Here is a 20,446-nt window from a genome sequence, read left to right on the forward strand (position 1 = left end):
TAGAGACAAAACGATATATTTATCTAAAATGGAGCCATTAACAAGTGGTAACGTAGATTCATCCACATTAACGAGAGACTTTTTTATAACCAAATAGAAACTCCTCGTTGTCCCTTTAATAAACACAACAACTGACTTTTAGAGAGAAAAGTCTTTCTGACTGTTTTACATTCTTACCTCTCAAATAAAGCTCGCCTCTTGTTAAACTGACGACGACCAATGGACTCATCGTTGGATCCAGACGGTGGCTTGTGCTGCTGCTTTGGCCTTGAACACAACACACACAGAGCTTTGAGTGTGAATAATGATGGAGCAGTGATCTGAGTCATGGACAGTTAGAGATGCTCATCTGACCTTTGACCTGTGGTCTGGCTCTTGGTTTTAGAGGGAGGGGCTCCCTCCTCTCTGTCCTCACACTGATCCATGCTGCTGAGCTCACATCCACATCAGCTCACACACACTTTGTAGCTTCACCTGCAGAGGAAACACACATCATTCATCTGCACAGCAGCTCACATGTCCATCATGTCTCCAGCTGCTCCTCCACTGATTGGCTCTTCTTCTCTGCTTTTCATTTCATTTTGGTTTATTCCATTCATGGTTTACATTCTTCACAAGGTTGCACAAAATTACATAATGTAGCTGCACATTGTCACCATGAATGAAAAGGAGCTGGAGGAGATGAAGAAAACTTATAGTACCTGCCCCTCTCTGTTGTTATAATTACATTGGCTTACTTCAACACCAATATTATACCCTATTTCAAAATGTTAAAGATGATGAAACATTGTGACAAGAAAACAAACAGAACACCACTCGTCTATCTATCTTTTTCTCCAGTAATTTGCTTGCCTGGTTAAATAAAGGTTAAAAAAATAAAATAAAATAAAAAAATTTGTAGACGCTTATCTTTTCTTTTTTAAACATTTTCTTAAACTGAGACATATTTGTGCAATTTTCCAATTCCTTGCTTTGTGAATGCCACAATTTTACACCTGCAACAGAAATACACATTTGTTTTAAGCTTAAAGGACAATTCCAGGCGAATTCAACTCAGGGGTGTATTTTCATATCATTTTAGGTCTAAAAGAATGAATCTGAAGATTTTCAGTTTAATCGCTCCTGTTTTGCGGTAGTTGCGTCTGTCCGTGCATCGCCACGGCAGCAATGAATGGGAGTGGATGTAAGTTCCGCTGTTTAGGCTGTTTCCAGCCCTCAAAGCCGCATTTTTTTTCCACAGACAGCATCAGATGGCTACTCAAACATGCACCGAGAAGTTTATTTACTTCAAGCAAGCCGACATGTTTGTAAAAGTCGATCTAATTCAAAGTCTCCCGGAGTCTCGCGCGAGCCCGAAGTTGCAGTGCTGATGTATTCAGGCGCAGTGGGAGCTACCGCTTGTGTCATAAACACAGGAATATCAACTCTTTACTTGCTTGAAGTGTACATTTTTTTCCACAGACAGCGTCAGGTGGCTACTCAAAGATGCGCCGAGAAGTTTTTTTTACTTGAAGCAAGTAAAGAGTTGATATTCCTGTGTTTATGACACAAACGGTAGCTTTTCCCACTGCACCTGAACACACCGAGCACGGCAACTGGGTCTCGCGCGAGACTCCGGGAGACTTTGAATTAGATCTAGTTTTACAAACATGTCGGCTTGCTTGAAGTAAATAAACTTCTCGGTGCATGTTTGAGTAGCCATCTGACGCTGTCTGTGGCTTTGAGGGATGGAAACAGCCTAAACAGCGGAACTTACATCCACTCCCATTCATTGCTGCCGTGGCGATGCGCGGACAGACGCAACTACCGCAAAACAGGAGCAATTAAACTGAAAATCTTCAGATTCATTCTTTTAGACCTAAAATGATATGAAAATACACCCCTGAGTTGAATTCGCCTGGAATTGTCCTTTAACCTTGCAAATGTATGTTTGAAATCAAGCTTCAGTCTGTTGCTTCATATCAGTGTCAGCTGAATGCAGTCACACAGCAGTGAGGAAGAGGAAGCTGCCATCAGCTGCTGTACTTCTACTATCAGTCCACTAGATGGCGTCATGAAGCTGCAGCCCAGCAACATGATCCATGGACCACTGTTTCCATCCACTGACACACACAAGGACTGAGATCCACTGAGTTGATGTGACACAGTCTCTGTGTGGACAGCGTCCCTGTAGAAAACCACTGGATCAAACAAGCTACAGCTGATTATTACACACACAACAACTGGGCCAAGACTTATTTCACCTCAAACACTGCAAAAACTCAGAATCTTACCAAGAACATTTGTCTTATTTCTAGTCAAAACAAATCGAATTCTACTTAGATTAAGACTCATCACATTAAAAGCAGCTTGTTTTTAGACACTTTTTACTTCTTTCAAGCAGATTTTCACTTGAAATAAGTAGAAAAATCTGATAGTGGAGCAAGTTTTTCTTTCTTATTACAAACACAAAAAACTTGCTTTCACTGGCAGATTTTTACGAAGGAGTATTAGGGCCAACCAAAAAAAAAAAAAAAAAGCCAGCCAAAAAAAAAAAAAAATCGGGAAAAAGGGGGGAAAAGCAGGCAAAAAAAAAAAAATCGGCCCAAGAAAAAAAAAATCAGCCAAAAAAAAAAAAATCCAGCACCAAAAAAAAAAAAAAAAAAACAGGCGAAAAAAAAAAATCCAGCACAAAAAAAAAAAACAGGCGAAAAAAAAAATCCAGCACAAAAAAAAAAAAAACCAGGCGAAAAAAAAAAAAAATGCAGAGGCTTGATCACGTACCACAACAAAGCGACAAGCGACTGACTGCTCTATGACAGCAGCAGAGTGACAGACAGGCTGCCAAACTCTGCAGCACCATAAAAGTGAACAATAAAGCCGATTAACTTTGACTCAGTGCCGGAGTATGACAATGAAAACTAGAAAATTTCCTCTCGGGAAATTTTGAATGGGCCACGGCTACTGCCGGTTGTGCCATCTCTGTCAACATGGGAATCAAACCCACGATCTTAAGGTCAAGACAGAGCTGATCAGACAGACACATGATCATCTTTCTATAAGCACTGATATGGAGGAGCTGTAATCACATTAGGTTACCTGTGTGTGTGTGTGTGTGTGTGTGTGTGTGTGTGTGTGTGTGTGTGTGTGTGTGTGTGTGTGTGTGTGTGTGTGTGTGTTTATCTTGTGTAATAGGGCCAGGACTCAATTAAAACAATTAATCAAATTAATTAGAGGCTTTGTAATTAATTAATCGCAATTAATTGCATTTTAATCGCATATAAATATTTGACCTGAGAACAGTGAGAAGCATTTTTTTCACATGGATTTTAGTATACCATTGAATGACTGAATAGCTTAAGCAACAAAACATTGTTTTTTTTCAAGGTGGTACTTAACCAAGACCAACATGCAAATTATCGATTAATTCATTAATCGATATTTGATACAGATTTAAATGGTCTTTCCTGCCAATACACTATGATGATTACTGTAGTATTTAACTAGGCTACATAAATCACAGTAGCATAAACTGATTTGTTGAACGGACCAGGTGATGGGCTGACTGGTCCTGTCTAACTTCTGTGTACTGGGTGCCATTGTGCAGGGTGTTAAGGCAGCCTTCCTCCACTGCAGTCCCTATGGTCCTGGACCCTCTGGCTGGTGGGGTGGGCTGCTTTCAGCTGGGGGGGACTCTATCAGCTGCTCCCACCAGAGGCATTTGACGCATTTGACACCAACAAGGTTTAACTTTAAAACCAGATTAAATCATGGTTTAAGTTTAAATTCTGTTGCACGTTAACTGTGTTTTAATCACATGAAGGTGTGTGTGTTTGTGTGTGTGTGTGTGTGTGTGTGTGTGTGTGTGACTGACTTGACACATAGTTAGTTAGTAGCTGCATCCTGTGTCAGTCTGATTTAGCTGTGTCGGTGTTTATAAACATTTAAACGAGCGCCAGGTGGATTGTTTATGAAGTTAACGAGCTCTGGCCTGAGGATCAAAGAGGTTACCACGGCGATAGGGGCCCCCGCAGGCTGAGACAGACAGAAACGTGGAGAAAAAGAGCCATTTTCTGCCTCTGCACCGGTCTCACATTTAGGCTCAGCATGACAAAACGGTAACTCCTATCAGAACAAAACACAGATCAACGTTGCTCTAAGGACTTACTGAAACTTTTGGTACGATTTGGTGTTTCTACAGTAAATATTTTGGCGACGCTGGCAGTTTTAAAACATCAGGCCGTTCTGCTTCTCTCAGAAAATCTTTGTATTGGAGTGAATGAGGAGCAGAGACAGACGTGGCCGCACTTAGAGGCTCAGAGTTTAAATTCTGTAAGTCTCTCTGATATTTTGAGCAGATGATAAGAGAGATAACAAGTTTGTCTTACAAATTCTGAAAAAATTATTTGTGTAGAGTGTAAATTGTGGCCAGGCCGAGTTTGGAAAGAGAAAAAATCTGGAGTTTTTCTGGCATCTCTCCCACTCTAACCGATGATGTCACGCACTCTGACACGAACATTCCGTCCAATACACACCCATTATAATATCATAATTTCTCCAAAATGATCATGGTCATTGATCAGGGATTGATCAAAAACTATATGACCTATCAAAACGTGGAGTAATACGACAATACACAAGACTTGTGTCTACTGTTTAAAGTTTAAATGGAGTCTCTAGGTGAAAGTATGCCTGAGCAGTAGACGTTTGTTAAACTCCAATGATTGGTCTTTTTCGCTCTTTTTTTCGAGTTGCAGGACTAGTAGCGAACCGAAAGTCGGCCGGAAGATGAAGAAAGAAGACTAGGAAAAAATCCACACAATAACAGTAGTGCCCGGGCCCGGGCTATTTCATAGCTGTTGGGACCAGTGCCCGGTGCAATTGCCCGTGGCCCTAATAATAATATTGTCAGACAGACCAACACACGTCAGTCTGTCCTCTCTGTGGTTGCAGTACACCAAGAAGAAGTGAGGAGAAGGAGGCAGCAGCTGCTCACATCAACTATGAAGCTCATTGACTGCGTTTACATGCACTTCAGTACCCCGATTTCAATCGGGTTTTTTAAGTACCCCGAATTTGTGTTTGCGCATGTAAACACCATTTCCCGATTCCAGAAATCGGGATAAGCTCATATCCCGATTTTGAGAAACCCGATTTTGCTGCCCGGAGAACTCCGAAAGAAATCAGGATACTGGAGCATGTAAACACAGTACCCCGATATCTGAAAGCTGCTCAGCCAGCTGACGTAACCGTTACCATAGATACGTTACGTACAAAATGGCGGCGACAACAAGAGCGCATTCTGGAGCAACGAGGAGACTATTAAGTTTTTTTGTTAGTTTTTTTCATGCGAGAAAGTAACTGTTTAGATCCCCAATGTGCGGCCGGTTTATCCAAATGACGGCTGTTTACAAGTTTGCTACGACGTTTTTCGGAGGAGTGAAGCTCCCCGTGTGTGAGCTGTGACCGGGACATCACAGAGGCAGCAGCCCGGCTCCTGACGTGCTCGGCCGGCCAGACTACTCCGTCACCTCGGGAGAGAAGACGGTCGTTAATTAACTTACCCGTAGGTTTTTAGATGTTTACTGCCGGCTGGTTATATTATTTTTAGGAGATAAATGCTAGTCTCATTGAAGAAATCTAATAATTGTGGCAGTTGCCTTAGTTTGTTTGAATGAAAAGTGAAGCTTCATGTGTGTATTGGAGGAGCAGTGCTGCCTGCATGGAGGCTCTGGAGCCTAACGTGTGTACAGAAATCACCACTTTTACATCAATAAATGCATGTTTTAAGATAAACCGATCAGTCTGCATTGAATTTACCTTTCTTTTATTAAGTTATATAACATGGCAGCATTTTTAATTTGTAAATTTTCGGACCTATATTTCCTAGTAGTTGCGCTTCCTGTTGTAAATAATAAACATGAATGAAACACACATACGCACGTAAGACGCAGTAATCAGAAACCGGGATACTGTATTTATCATGTATACAGGGATACTGAATAACCGGGGTTCTCTAACTTCATGTAAACACCATACCCCGAATTTGATCAATAATCGGGGTACTTAAAAAACCCGATTGAAATCGGGGTACTGAAGTGCATGTAAACGCAGTCATTGTTTCTATCAGATAAATATTCATATCAGTGTAAAAACTGTTCAGACTGAAATGTGATTTAGTGACGTTTGATATTTTTAAATAAAGTTGTTCTCACTGACTGTGGCTCCTTGGTCTCATTGACAGTGTGAGGACAGAGGTTATTCAACATGAGGGTTGACACTTTTATTATTAAATGGTTTTATTGGTTCTTAACAAACAGGACACAACAAGTCAGGGTAAACGTCTCTCTCAGCCTCTTCACGTTATATGTAGAGGGCAGAAAAAAGAGCCTCTCATTAGTAGGATGTCATACACACACACACCTTATTTTTTATTTCCTTCTTTCTCTTTATCTTCATTTATTTCAGTTACATCCTGAGTCAGACTCCCCTACAGGTCATTTTGTTGTCATTCCACTTTGTGACCATAGGTGGCACTGTGATACCAGGTTCAGTGAGAAACTCCTAACTCAAGCCCATCCCATTCCCATACACTAGGAGGCAGAATAAAATGGTGTTTGAGACAGTCGGACACTTTCTTACTGTTCCACAGGTATGTAAAACCTGAAAAACAACTTAAAAATTGTGATTTTGAGGTCACGTCAATGTATTTAGAATGGTTTGATAACTTTGGTGTATTTGTCAATGCAGCCACAGTATACTCACACTTGTTTGTGTTATTATTTATATGTATTGAAGTTATATGCATTCATAGTTAAACTCAATCATTTGCCTGATATTAATAAATATTGTCCTATAGTTTTCTTTTCTACAGAGCTTTATAATATTGGTTCACTTCTGATAATTACATTTATTTTCTGCCTCTTTAGTTCTTTGTTGAATAAATTCTCTGTAGAGTGTATTAGTCTTTTGACAGGCGTTTCCTAATCCCTTCATGATCCATGGTCCATCTATAGACTTTAGTTTGCTGCTTTGTTGTTTCACTGGACACTTTTTCTTTAATAATGATGTGAATATTCTTAAAATGTTCCATATACATTGTAAATATGGTTTTCATTATAAAGTGTTTCCAAGTCATTCCTAAACACATTGATGCTTTCCTCTGTCCTCACTCTGCTGTAATGTGTTTTATTTATTTATCTGGCTGCTTTGTCTTGTACTTGCTGCTGTAACAGAGTTAAGGAGTTAAAGCTGCACTACACTTAGTTTATTATTATTATTTATCTGCCTGTTACAATATGAAGTCGTTTACTCCTTTATTTATTTTTTATGTATTTATTATGATGTATGAGTTAGAAGCTCTTATTTTGAAAGGCCACACTAACGAGCCCCTGCAGACTTGGCGGGTTGACCCGTTTCTAGGCAACAGTCTGCTGTGGGAGTCTCGTGGTAGGTTGACTTGTACTGAGCTCCGTTAATCTAACTTTCTATTTGAGGGTTAAAGGTGACTTTATTGATCATACATGTGAAGATCTGCTCCAGACAACAACTGCTGATGTTCTGTGATGATGCTGAGTGAGATACATGACAAGTTCATTGATACGGAAAAGCTTTTCACTCACTTTGATAGCTTCATGTTAGCTTGTGGCTAATCCTAGCAGCGTGACTGTTGAACAGGCAGAGAGTGTTGTGAAGGTTATTCTGGGCTGTGGTTCTGCTGGCTCCACTGGTTTTTGGATATAGGCTCATGCTGAACATTGTATTGATAAACTCATCAGTCATTCTGTGCTGATTGGGATGTAGGGTTAGGTTACACAAGTGTCTAAAAACAAGCTGCTTTTTAAATGTGATGAGTCTTATTTTAAGTATAATTAGATTTATTTTGACTAGAAATAAGACAAATATTCTTGGTAAGATTTTGAATTTTTGCAGTGTGGAGAAACACAGAGAACCAGCAGAGACACTGATAAGACATCGACGCCTATGGAGAGACATTTTAGTCAAAACTTGATGAATAAATAAAAAAATCCTTAAATGAATAAGTTAAAATCTGACAGGAAATGAATCTCAAAATAAATCCAGTAATAAATGTCGACATGTTCATGTTTGTTTATTGATTCATTTATTTACTGATTATTTTTTACATCATGTTTTTGTTTATTTCACATCAGATTGTTTACAGGACAGAGATGAACACAGTTTAATAATGAACTCAGCGTCATGGCAACAGAAAAATCATTGGGACCTGAAAAACAAGAAGAAGTTTACAAGAATCACTGAGAAGAGTTTAAAACATCAACTGGTTTAATCCATGAATGTGAAAACGTGAGTGAGAGACAGAGACAGAGACAGACATGTAGAGACTGAACTGTCTGTTCAACAGTGAGAAGGTTTCTGTGACAGGAGGAGACTCTGATTCACTCAACACAGACTCAACCAGGAACCAGAACCGAGTGTAAACCCAGGATAGAGAGGTTGAGTGAAGGTGGTGTTGAAGGTGTAGAGGTGGATCAGTGAGTCAGAGGAGACTCTGTAGAAGGACAGAGAGCCAGCAGGACAGTCCACATACACTGCTACTCTGTTAGAGACAGAGGAGGAGGAGGAGGAGGAGGAGGAGGAGGAGGAGGAGGAGGAGGAGGAGGTGATACGTGTCTCTCTCTTATTGTGCCAGACTCTGTAACCACCATCAGAGCAGTTCAGACTCCAGGACTGATCGTTCCATCCAAACTCACAGTCTCTACTGTTTCCTTTCCTGCTGATTCCTCTGTAACTCACTGATATAACAACGTTTCCTCTCCACTCGACCTCCCAGTAGCAGCGACCAGTCAGACCAGTTGAACACAGCAGCTGAGACCAGTAGTCAAATCTGTCTGGATGATCAGGATATGACTGACGCTCCCTCACCCATGTTGCCTTCCTGTTGTTGTCAGACAGTTTGATCAGTCTGTTCACTGTGTTTGTGTCGATTGTGAGTGGACAGGAATCTGATGGAGAGAACAAGACACAGCTGCAGTTATTGATCATGTGATCAGTTATTGACAGTTTGATGAAGACTCATGAGGTCAGTGATGTGACAGTGTGAAGATGGTTGAATGTGCTGCTTTGTTTCCATGAATCAAAGTAAAAACAGACTTACACTTCCTCAGACCTGGTGTCAACCATGGGACTCCAGCAGGCTCCACCCTGAAAGGAGGAGGGGGGTCAGAGCAGCACCTTCTCTGTCAGCATGTGTAGCTGGGTCAATCTTTACTTTGTTTTATTCATCTGATCATTCATTATAGTCATTATTTCTTTATTTTTATCATTCATTATGGTGAACATTCTCAAAACCTGCTCGATGCTAACACTATCTAAAACAAGTTAGAATTTCCTGCTTTGTTTTATATCACTTCTATTTCTAAGTTCCATCTTCACCTGTAGCAAGGGGGAGCGATATTGGGGTAACACACTAAGGGGGACGTGGGCGACGTCGGACCAAACTCCCGGCAAAACTCTGGCTGCTCTTGTTGTGGTAAGACGTGTTGTGAAGCTCTCACGTTGCTCTGTAAAATATGCACTTAAACTGTCATGTAATGCGGTTGAAACTGTGCGCTAAAGTAACGACAGCTTTTATTAATGTGTTGCCGTGTTTTTAATTGTGTTTTACGGTGAAAAAGCGGCTGTAGTTTGGGTTTAACGTGACGTCTGCCGTGTGTGTGTTTTGTGGCCTGTCGTAGGAGGCAGACTGTTTCTACCTGCAGCTGTGTGTTTCCTGACTCTGCCCCTGTGCTGCCTTTGCAGGTGCCTTTTGTCTGAAAAATGCTTTGAAATGTGATTTCTGAGATGTGTTTGTGGTAAATATATGAGAGTTGAGTCTGGTCAGAGCTGTAAAAACGTCACTAGAGCACACATTATTTCACTTTTTATTATTGTCCTTGTGTGGAGGAAAAGTATGGAATATTTTTATTTGATCATTTCATGGTGATTTTTATTCTGTTTTTCTAATGATTATTATTTACAAGTGGGTTATAGACATATTAATTTCATGTGATTATTTTTAGTTTCTATTCAGGAGAGTATCTTTTCTCTAAAATTATTATTACTATTTATTTATTCCTTTATTTTTTATTGTGACATACAATACAGTAAAGAGCAGCAAAAGAGGAACAAACTCTGGCTGCTCTTGTTGTGGAGGCAGACTGTTTCTACCTGCAGCTGTGTGTTTCCTGACTCTGCCCCTGTGCTGCCTTTGCAGAATAAATGAACCAACTCAGATCCATGGTGTTGTCATCCTTCAGCCTATTGATAGCTTTCATGTGACGTCACGGCCCGTATGGAACGCCCCCCTGGCGGTCAAAACAATCCACTTCCCCGCTGTCCGCGGCTTAGGACAAGGCAGAAAAACACACACTGCTCCCTGCTGCTTCAAAAATACCGGTGTTATGGCCCAACTGGTGTCTGATTTAACTGGTTACCGTACCGAACAACAGCTGTGCTGCACTTCCGTCCGCAGATTTGTCACAAATTCACAAATCAAGCCGCAGTTCACATGTTAGTGCAGCCATATGCTTCTGTGAGTGAACCTGTTCCGCCAATCTACAGACAGTCAGCGCCACACTACTCTCACTAGTCTGCACAACACTGCACAGTATGACAAAGCCTGTCATGTTAAAGTTACGAACTAATGGAAAACACTCTGAAAATACGCTAAACAATACCGGGTCATCGTCCTCGCCGCGCCGCGGTCGGTCCCGACCCTCGTTACCGTGTCGCTGCCGCCGTGGGCGGTACTGCTGCCGTGTCCGGTGGCGGCGGTCCTTTGTTATCATCGCCGCCGCCGGTCCCGCTGCTATCGGACCGCCGTCATCGTTGCCGTCGGTAGCGGTGCGTAGCAAAGCTCCGGGGGGAAGGAGGGGGGCAGCTGGTCACCGTGCAGCCCAGCTAAGGGCTCTGGTTTGTGGGTGAGAGGAGCAGGGAGCCTGGGCTCAGTGGGCTGGAGCTCAGCTGTGGAGCTCAGCGGAGCTGCGGTACCAGGACGGTGTTCCCACACAGGAAAGTTACAGGTACATTTCTACCACTTCAATGAGTTCAGAAACAATGGGCCTCATTCACGAACCGTTCTTAAGAACAAATTTGTTCTTAAGTCCTACTTACGAAGTTTTTACGAAGATTGTGGCATTCATGAATGTTTTCTTATCCAGAATTTGTTCTTAACTAAGAACAAAATCTAAGAACAGTCAGGAGTATACTTACGCACTTTTAAGTGCTGAGACTTCTGCAAAAATAAGCGATTATAGTGTTTTCTTTTGTTTTGCAGTTGTATGATATTATATGATTTGAATAAGAATTATTTTCTTATCTTTTATGATGTTTTTAATAATTGTATATTAATAATAATAATTGACAAATCATTGCAGTTTCTTAAAAAACATTATAGACACTTAATTCATATCAGTTTTTTTTTAAAGTGTTAACACTACACAACTGTTTTTATTATTTTTTTTAAATATATGATAATATGATGATATTTATGATGGCACATGTAAGAGTGTGGTCTCTCTGATAACAACCCGAAGAGCTGCATCCACTGCTGGCTACTAAATATAGCCTAAATATAAATATAAATATAAATATAAAAATATAAACTAAATATAAGCCTTTTGTTTGTTTCTTAGTTTCATTCCTGCCACAGTAGCGCCACTTCACTACTTCAGTTCTTTTTATGTTTGGAGTCTGGTGCTCCCTCCCAGATTTTCATTTGAGCATTTCAACTTTATTTCTCACTTCACCTCCTCTGCTCAGTGCCTGTGGGTGCTGTGTGCACACGGCCCTGCAGTCTCATGCCCTTTTACGGGCATTGATGGGGCCGTTACCTATGCTAATCCTATGTTAATTAGACTCACCTGGCACACACCCTCAATTTACGAGGAGATGGCATTCATCAAGTAGGAACACAGCTGCGAACAATTCTGAGGCTTACGAATGCGTTGATGAATCTGACGTAGGGTTTTCTTAAGGAACTTCTTAAGAACAACTTAAGAAAGAATCTAAGAAGGTTCTTAAGAAGATATTGGTGAATGAGGCCCATTATTTTAAGATAAAAAAAACTACAAAATGGGGCTTTTAATCAGAAACCAGTTGAGCCATAACACCGGAAATATTGGTTACAAGCGGTGGAGGATGATGGATTCTCCACCAGGTAAATGTAAACATCGCCCAACTCGAGCTTCGGCAGGGAACTGGTCATTTTAAACAGCTTGTATACAGCAGCTGGTGTTGAATATGGGTCACAAGTGCCCAAAACTTCAAAGTTGTTTTTATATCTTTCTTTCTCGGCTGCTGACAGATCATTTAAGTCATTACTCGGTTGTTTGTCCATAGAAAGTCCGTTGCGCTGCTATTTTGGAATGTTGCTTTTTGACCGCCAGGTCACTGGGAAGTGACGTCACTGAAAGCTATCAATAAGCAACCATTTCACAACTGCTACACATGCACACATGGACATTACATGGCTCTCACACACACACTGTTTTATCACTGTGTTCACATGGAGGCTGGTATGTCTGGATGAACACTGAGCACAGAGAAGAAGGAGCTGGAGTCTTTATCTAGTGATGATACAGAGCAGGAGGAGACCAGGAGGAAACACTTCATCATGTCTTTTCTCCATGTGATGTCACTGCAGTGTGAGACACACACTTTCACTCTCTGACTCTCAAGCTGCACAAACACACGTCACAGCAAAGAAGATGAAGACACAACAGGTGGAGCTGACCAGCCCAGATATCCCACAATGCACCAGGAAAGAAGAAGAAGAGGAGAACATGTGTTGAGAAAAATGCTCTATTTCTTCACCCACGTTCAATTTGACTGTAGATGAACTGTCATTCAACTACTGTTCTACTCTCTGTGCTTTGCTAGGGATGTCATAATATCATAATATGACATTAGGCTGCCTTAATAACAAGCCATGACATTTACTGCAGTATTGTAAACATGTCATGATATCAACATTTCAGGGTATTATAATAGCACAGGACAATAATTATTTCATTATCCACAAGTCAACAACAAGGACATTTGGTCAAAAATAAAATACTGTAGTTTATCTGCCCCCCCCCCCCCCCCTCACCAGCCTCTCTCCCCTTCTCCCCCACCTCACCTGCCTGTCTGCCCCCCCCTCACCCATTCACCTCCTCCTTCTCCCTCTCTAACTTTAAACCTGGTTCTGTATCTGCCGTCACACAACAAAACGGTAGTTTTTTTTTCATTAGTGTGAAAAGTTCAACGATGTCTGCGACATCTGTGCGGTCGGTCCGTGTGTGTGTCTCAGGTGCGTTACGTCTGACCAGCTCTCAGTAGAAGCTGGTCGGTCCGTGTGTGTGTCTCAGGTGCGTTACGTCTGACCCCAGCTCTCAGTAGAAGCTGGTCGGTCCGTGTGTGTGTCTCAGGTGCGTTACGTCTGACCAGCTCTCAGTAGAAGCTGGTCGGTCCGTGTGTGTGTCTCAGGTGCGTTACGTCTGACCAGCTCTCAGTAGAAGCTGCAGCGACTGTTGTTGTTGCTGCAGGTAGCGCTACACATCAACAACAACAGCTGCTTGTTAGTCAGCAGTGACAACGCAGCCACACACGCACCAAACAGTCGCTGACACGGTGACACGGACATTCGCAAGCGCCGTCATTTATATGGTTAAATGTCGGCGTCGCGCGGTTCTGTCCTTTCACCCAAGCCTAAAGCCCGGAGGAGGGCGGGTGAAAATGAAGCGTTCTGATTGGCTGAAAGCACACCGCTTACGCACAGATCTGTGTGGCACCGGAGCATGATCTTCAGTGACAACAAGGCTGGTGACAACTTGATTGAAAACTGGCGAAATACGAGATCAAACAATATGCGTACTAGGAGGTCAGAATGCATGACAAGTACGTACATGTTGGCCGGTCTCGCAGGCAGCAGCTTCTCCTGCTCTCTCTCTCCGCGCCGGTCAAACATCGACCCGTCTGTAGGCTGCTCGGTTTTCCACACACACAGGTCTGTCTCTACCGCTGTATGGATGTGTGTCTTGAGTGCAGACCAAGGAGGCAGTTGTGGGTCTGAGAAGTGTCACTTCCGCGTTCAACAAACTGCAATCCCCTCTTCTTCCTCTGGGGGCTGGTGTCAGAAAGCAGCATTCTCCATAGACCCCCATGTTAAAATCACCCACTTTACATCCTCAGTAAACATGTTAAAAGCCTGGTGTCAGCACGTTTTCTGGTCTCAATCGATAGTTTCTACCCCACACTCTGAGGGGTTTTAACTCTACTGTTTTACTGTTATTAGGTTAAAACTCTGGCCAATCAGGGCGCAGAAACGTTGAGTGACAGGTCCGAGCAGCTCCGTGGACAGCTGCTTCGAGGCCAGTGGGCGGGTTCTCGGCCGTCCAATCCAACATGGCGCTGTTCAGGCCGCCATGTTGGAGTCATAAAAACGACTCCCCAAAACCGATGGGGGACGTCACAGACGCTGCGTCCATTCTTTTTACAGGCTATGGTGCAGACGCAACTGACAAATATTTATAGATGGACAAGCAAACTTAATCATCATTTATTTTATTTTGAAAATTGACCGGAGTCTCTCGCCTTTTCTGTGCCCGACTTCCTGTCTGGTACGATCTGGTTCTATCCAGTTCAGTTCAGTTCAGTTCAGTTTATTTCATGTCCCCAAAGGGCAATTTGGATTGCAGCTCATAGAATCACATAAAGGTAAAAAAACATACAACACAAAGACATATAGTGACATAGAAGCACATCATTATAAATAACAATATAAATAAAATATGCACTAATTGTGATCATATAAGAGATAAATATAGGAAATACCGTTAAAACACAGAATACAAGATCCAAGATAACACTATTAAGAACATAGTGGTCAAGTAAAGTGCATCAGATAAAGTGCAGTCTCACACAGAGGAGAGCAAAATGATTGGGACAGTACGGTGGCCAGTACAGACTTAAACAGGTTACAACCAGTCATTATTTCAAAGCATTCAGTGCTCGAATGGAAACAGGCACAAAAGAAAGTCTGTATCTATTTTTTGTGGCCCGAGGGACGCACAGGTGAAGGCCTGATGGGAGGAGCCTGTACTCTGAGCACAAGGGATGGGCATCCTCTGAGCGAATGGACAGAGCTTTGATGAGCACCTGTCTGTTAAATATGTGGTCCAGGCTATCAAACTGGATGCCTGCGACCTTAGAAGCCACTTTCACAATTCTTCCGAGGGAATTCTTATCTCTGATGCAAAGATTGCCGTACCAGCAGACAATGGAAAAAGAGATGACAGACTCAATATAGGCACAATAAAACATTTTCATCAGAGTCTTGTCCACATGAAACCTGGCCAACTTCCTCAAGCAGTATAGGCGCTGCTGGCCTTTCTTACATAACATTTCAGTGTTGAGGTCAAATTTCAGTTGATCATCAATTATTGTACCCAGGTATTTATACCTGTTTACAAATTCGACTTTCTCACCGTTTATGACACTGTCCGGGGCTGTTGGATGGGTACGCCTGAAATCGATGCAGATCTCTTTTGTTTTTGTTACATTAAGTTGCAAGAAGGAGTCATTACACCAAGACAGAAAGTCATCAAGAACAGGACCATGACTGTCCTCATCATCATGTAGCAGGCTGACAATAAGTGAATCATCGGCATACTTAATGATGAATCTGTTTATGTGACGGCTGCGACAGTCATTGGTATATAGAATATACAAGAGGGCAGATAATACACAGCCCTGAGGCGAGCCGGTGGAAGATGACGAGGTGCTGGACAAAATCCCATTAACTCTTACTCGTTGAGATCTATTTGTTAAGAAATCAAGAATCCAACCTACCAGACATAGATCCAAACCAAAAAAGTCAACTAGTTTTATAACTAGGACATGTGGCTGGATAGTGTTGAATGCTGAAGAAAAATCAATAAAAAGCAACCTGGCGTGATATGTAAAACTACTGAGGCACTATAGAGTTTTTCCAAACAGTGTCCCTTGGCGATGTACAGCGTGCAAAAACTGTCCAAAATTGTCCAATTTGGCTAAAATGCACACTGCAAGATTTTAGTGAGATTTTTTTTTTTTTCCAACAGATAACTTACTGGGGCCAATCACACACTTGATGGCTTTTAGGAACACCAGTTACATAAGTAAAATGCCATTTGAAAATTTAATTTATGGGGATGAATATTTAGTGTCCAAAACCCATCCAAACATGAATTTACCTATTTTCGCCTGTATTATATTGTTATTTTCCTTTAAAACTCCAGAAGTAAACATCCCACAACCATCAGTGATGGCTTAAATTAACAAGGACATTTGAAATAGTTCATTTTGTCTTTTATTATTATTTTAATTAAACTTGGGGCAGTAAAAACACACTTTTTGTGGAGACTTGTATTGCTTACTTGTTGACACTAGGGGGAGAGGGAACCACATGAACCAGCTGGGTGCAGGCTTAAGCTTTGCCCAATCAGGGATCATTATACATCAGGTCACACCTTAGAGTCTCTGCTATTGGACCAAAAAGTTTTCACCCCCGTGACTTTGATTGACAGGCGACGAGAGATGCGCAAAGCGGGTGCGCAGTCTGATGGATAATAGCTCATAGCATTAGCACTGCGGGTAAACGTAACCATTGAAGGATTATCTGGTCACGATGGATAAAATCAACCAAGCCGGTTTTGTCGAGCACATCTTCAGCTTGAAAAAGAGGGTAAGCTTGTAATTTTATTCAGTGTTTTAGTGGGTCTGTGACTGTTTATGTCCGTCTTTTTCGGCACTCGAAAATGACTTCCGGGTTTGTTTGTGTAGAGTGAGCAGGCTTGTTTAAACCTTTAATGGGGTAAAAACTGCATTTTTGTGCTTTGCCTTTGTTTATATGACAGTTTATGATTTTTTGGTGGTGAAAGAAGAGGTGTACAGATGGTACATATATGTTTAAATCACCTTCGTTGTTGACGTGACGTCACTTGCGGGCTGCCGTAGTCTGATATTGTTTGAGACATTTTCAGTGACTGTGAAAAAACCGTAGCACCTAAAAACTTCATTTTTTTTTCTACATGTTGCCGAAAGTGTCCTTAAAAGGTCTGTGGTGGAGTTTTAATTACACCAGGCCTACTTTCGTTTGTATTAAGGACGCCGTTCGTGTGTTATTGATTTGGGACGCCGGCGTCCCAACCACTAGGGGGCCTGCGTGAACAGGTTAAAAGGCGACCATTAATGTTATCCGGGCCAGGGCTCTTCTTAGGTTTACACCCTTTAAAACACTTGATAACACTTAGTTCATTGAAAAAAGGATTCAAAGGAGGGGCTGACAGGAGCCTATTTTTAAGCTCAGAATGATTACTGCTAAAATCATGATCGTCAAATCTACCATAAAAAGCATTAAGGCTCTCAGCCAGATGGTGATCAGAGTTATAATTGGGCAACAAGACCCTTCCTCTACTACTGTTGTTCAGTCCTGTGATTGTTTTCATGCCCTCCCATGCTGAGCCCAGATTATTTGTTCTGAGTTGGGCTTCTATTTTGTTCTTGTATCTAATTTTTCCAGCTCTGACTTCTCTCTTAATTTCTTTTTGCAAATTGCACAGTTCTAATTTATTACCCTCCCTGAAGGCTTTATTCTTCTTGTGTAGAAGTGTTTTAAGAGACTTCGACACCCATGGTTTAGAGTTAGGATGTACTCTGACATATTTAATAGGGATAACAATGCTTTCACAGTATGAAGTCCAGCTTGTGACGGCATCTGTCAGTTCATCTATGTCGGCCGAGGATTCAATGAACATGTCCCAGTCTGTAGAATCGAGGAGGCCTTGAAGAGTCTGTCATTCCAGTCCTTAAAACTAATGTTCTGCACTTTGCCTCTTTTTAATGCAGTGCGATACACGGGAATGAGATGCACACAGTTATGATCGGATGCACCCAGGGGCGGGAGGGGTAATGACTTATATGCCTCTCTGACATTGACAAAACATTTGTCAAGGATCTTGTTGCTCCTGGTGGGGCATGTGACATATTGGAAAAAGTCTCTCAGAGTTTTATTCAGTGAGCAGTGGTTCATGTCGCCAAGGATGATGTTTGGTGCGTCTGGAGAGATTAGTTGGAGCTTCTGTGTAACTCGGTGTATTTGCTCACAAGCGCTCATTTCTCTGGCCCCGGGATGGATAGATATCAGGGTGATAAATATCTGGGGGAACTCCCTGGGCAGGTACGGCGGCCGTAATGAAACGGAGAGCAGCTCGATGTCAGGAGTACACAGTCTCTCGCGGACGATAACAGATTTAATACTACACCAGCGCTCATTGACATATAAACATACCCCTCCGCCCGTTGACTTGCCCGTGATTGTGGCGTTTCTATCCAGCCAGATAGGTCTCCCGAACCCGTCGATCTCCAGGTCAGCATCAGAGTCCCGGTTGGATAGCCAGGATTCGGTGAAAGCCAGGATGCATGATTCCCTGAAGTTGTGATTGAAGCGCACCAGCGCTTGCAACTCCTCGGATTTATTCCTGAGGGACTGTGCGTTGGAGGGGATGATAGCGGGATACGGGAGAGGGGTTGTTTTTTCCTTTGGCGAACGCCACCTCTCCTCCCTCGCTTCCTGGTCTTACGTTGTTGATGTCCTCCGAGGGGCTTCTGGCAGCCAGGTCTTAGTAGATCACCAGGGTTGGGCACGATGAGGTCGCCCGGACGGTCCTGCACGTTCCAGCGGAGTAGAAGCACTCTGCTGTACTGTATTCTGGTGGGGTGGCTTGGAGACCGTAGGCTCCAGGCAAGGTGAAACGCCGCCAGCACCAGGAACAAGGTAAAGGAGTCCATGATTGTAGGCTATGTCTCAGGTTGAGAGTTCAGGAAAGACTCCAGGAGGGATTTCCTCGCAGACTCGAGCTGCAAAACTCGGCCAGCACACAAACGTTATCTGGGCGCACACGAGCGAGCCGATACTCGGCAAAAAAAAGGAACATTAAAGACTAAGTAGGCGACGAAAACAGAGAACATACAGACACACCATTACTCGCTGCCAGACGCTTGCGTGCGCCAGCGCTCGTATTTTTTTCATTCAGCGCACTCAGCTGTTGTTTCAAGCAGCTACTGTCACATGATCAGCGACTAGTCGACGTCCAGCTCAAAACGTCATTGTGGAGCAGTAAAGTCGACTGGTCGACTAGTCTGTGCAAACCCTAGTGTGAACACAACTTGTGTTTGTCTGAAGAAAACACCACAGGAAGCTGAAGAATGAGGCTGTGAGCAGGTTTCCACAGGAGCCACAGCAGCAGTGAGTGGATGAAGGAGCTCTAATAGAAACCATCTGATCACAGTGACAGGACGGATCAGGATCTCATGATCAACTAGAAAAAACATTTCCAAGAATGGAAATGGTGTGAATGCTGAAAGCAATGCTGAATGAGCTGAAGAAAGAAAGAAAGAAAGAAAGAAAGAAAGAAAGAAAGAAAGAAAGAAAGAAAGAAAGAAAGAAAGAAAGAAAGAAAAGGACAGAAGGAAAGAAAGAAAATGGGAAGGGTAGATGGAGAAAGAAAGAAAGAAAGAAAGAAAGAAAGAACATAAGGGCAAAAGGACAGAAAGAAAGAAAAATACACAGAGAGAAGGGTAGAAAGAAAAAGGTAAGAAAAACAGAATAATAGAAGATAAAGAAAATAGAGAATGAATGAAAGAGACAGGGGTGTAGTAAGAAAGAAGGAAAGAAATTGGGGTGGATAAATGAAAGAGAGAGATATACAGAGAGCGGTACAAAGAAAGAAAGAAAGAAAGAAAGAAAGAAATGGGGTAGAAACTAAGAACGAGAAAAGGAGTAGAAAGAAAGAAACAAAGAAAGAAACAAAGAAGTAAAAAGAAATGGGGTAGAAGAAAGAAAGAAAAGAGAGAGGGGGATGATAGATAGGTAGGTAGGTAGATGGATGGATGGATAGAGAGTGTAATGGGAAATTTTGGTGTAACCCAGTGTATGCTTACAAGGGTTGTATAACCATGTTTAACTAAGTGATTTTCCTTTTCTCCTTGTAGAAAGTGGTATTCAGATAATGTGTTCCTGATACCTGTTGTTATGATATGGAGCCAGGCACAGCTAGTACTGAATCTACACAGAGCAGGCTAAAGGTCAGACCGGTGCTCTGTGTTAATTTACAAGGGGAGTTCTGTCCTGGCGGTGACGCCAGGCACAGCTTCACAGCCATATATTTTGTCTGTTGTTCAAAATGTGTTTTGGTAACTATAAAGATAGCGCCCGGGTGAGCCTCTGCAGTTCACTCACTCACTGACTGTACTCCTGTTCGGTTGTGTGTGTGACTCCATTCATGAATGCCTTTTATTAAAACTCAAGAAAGACAGCTGACGTGTCCAGTCATCCTTTTTTAAATACTTTGGTGAAGGAACAACATTTTTTGCCACCACAATCTGGCGACCACGAAGGGACCTCATCCGTGAGCGGATTCCGGGA

The sequence above is a fragment of the Trachurus trachurus genome, assembly GCF_905171665.1.
Source record: "Trachurus trachurus genome assembly, chromosome: 13".
Taxonomy (NCBI): domain Eukaryota; kingdom Metazoa; phylum Chordata; class Actinopteri; order Carangiformes; family Carangidae; genus Trachurus; species Trachurus trachurus.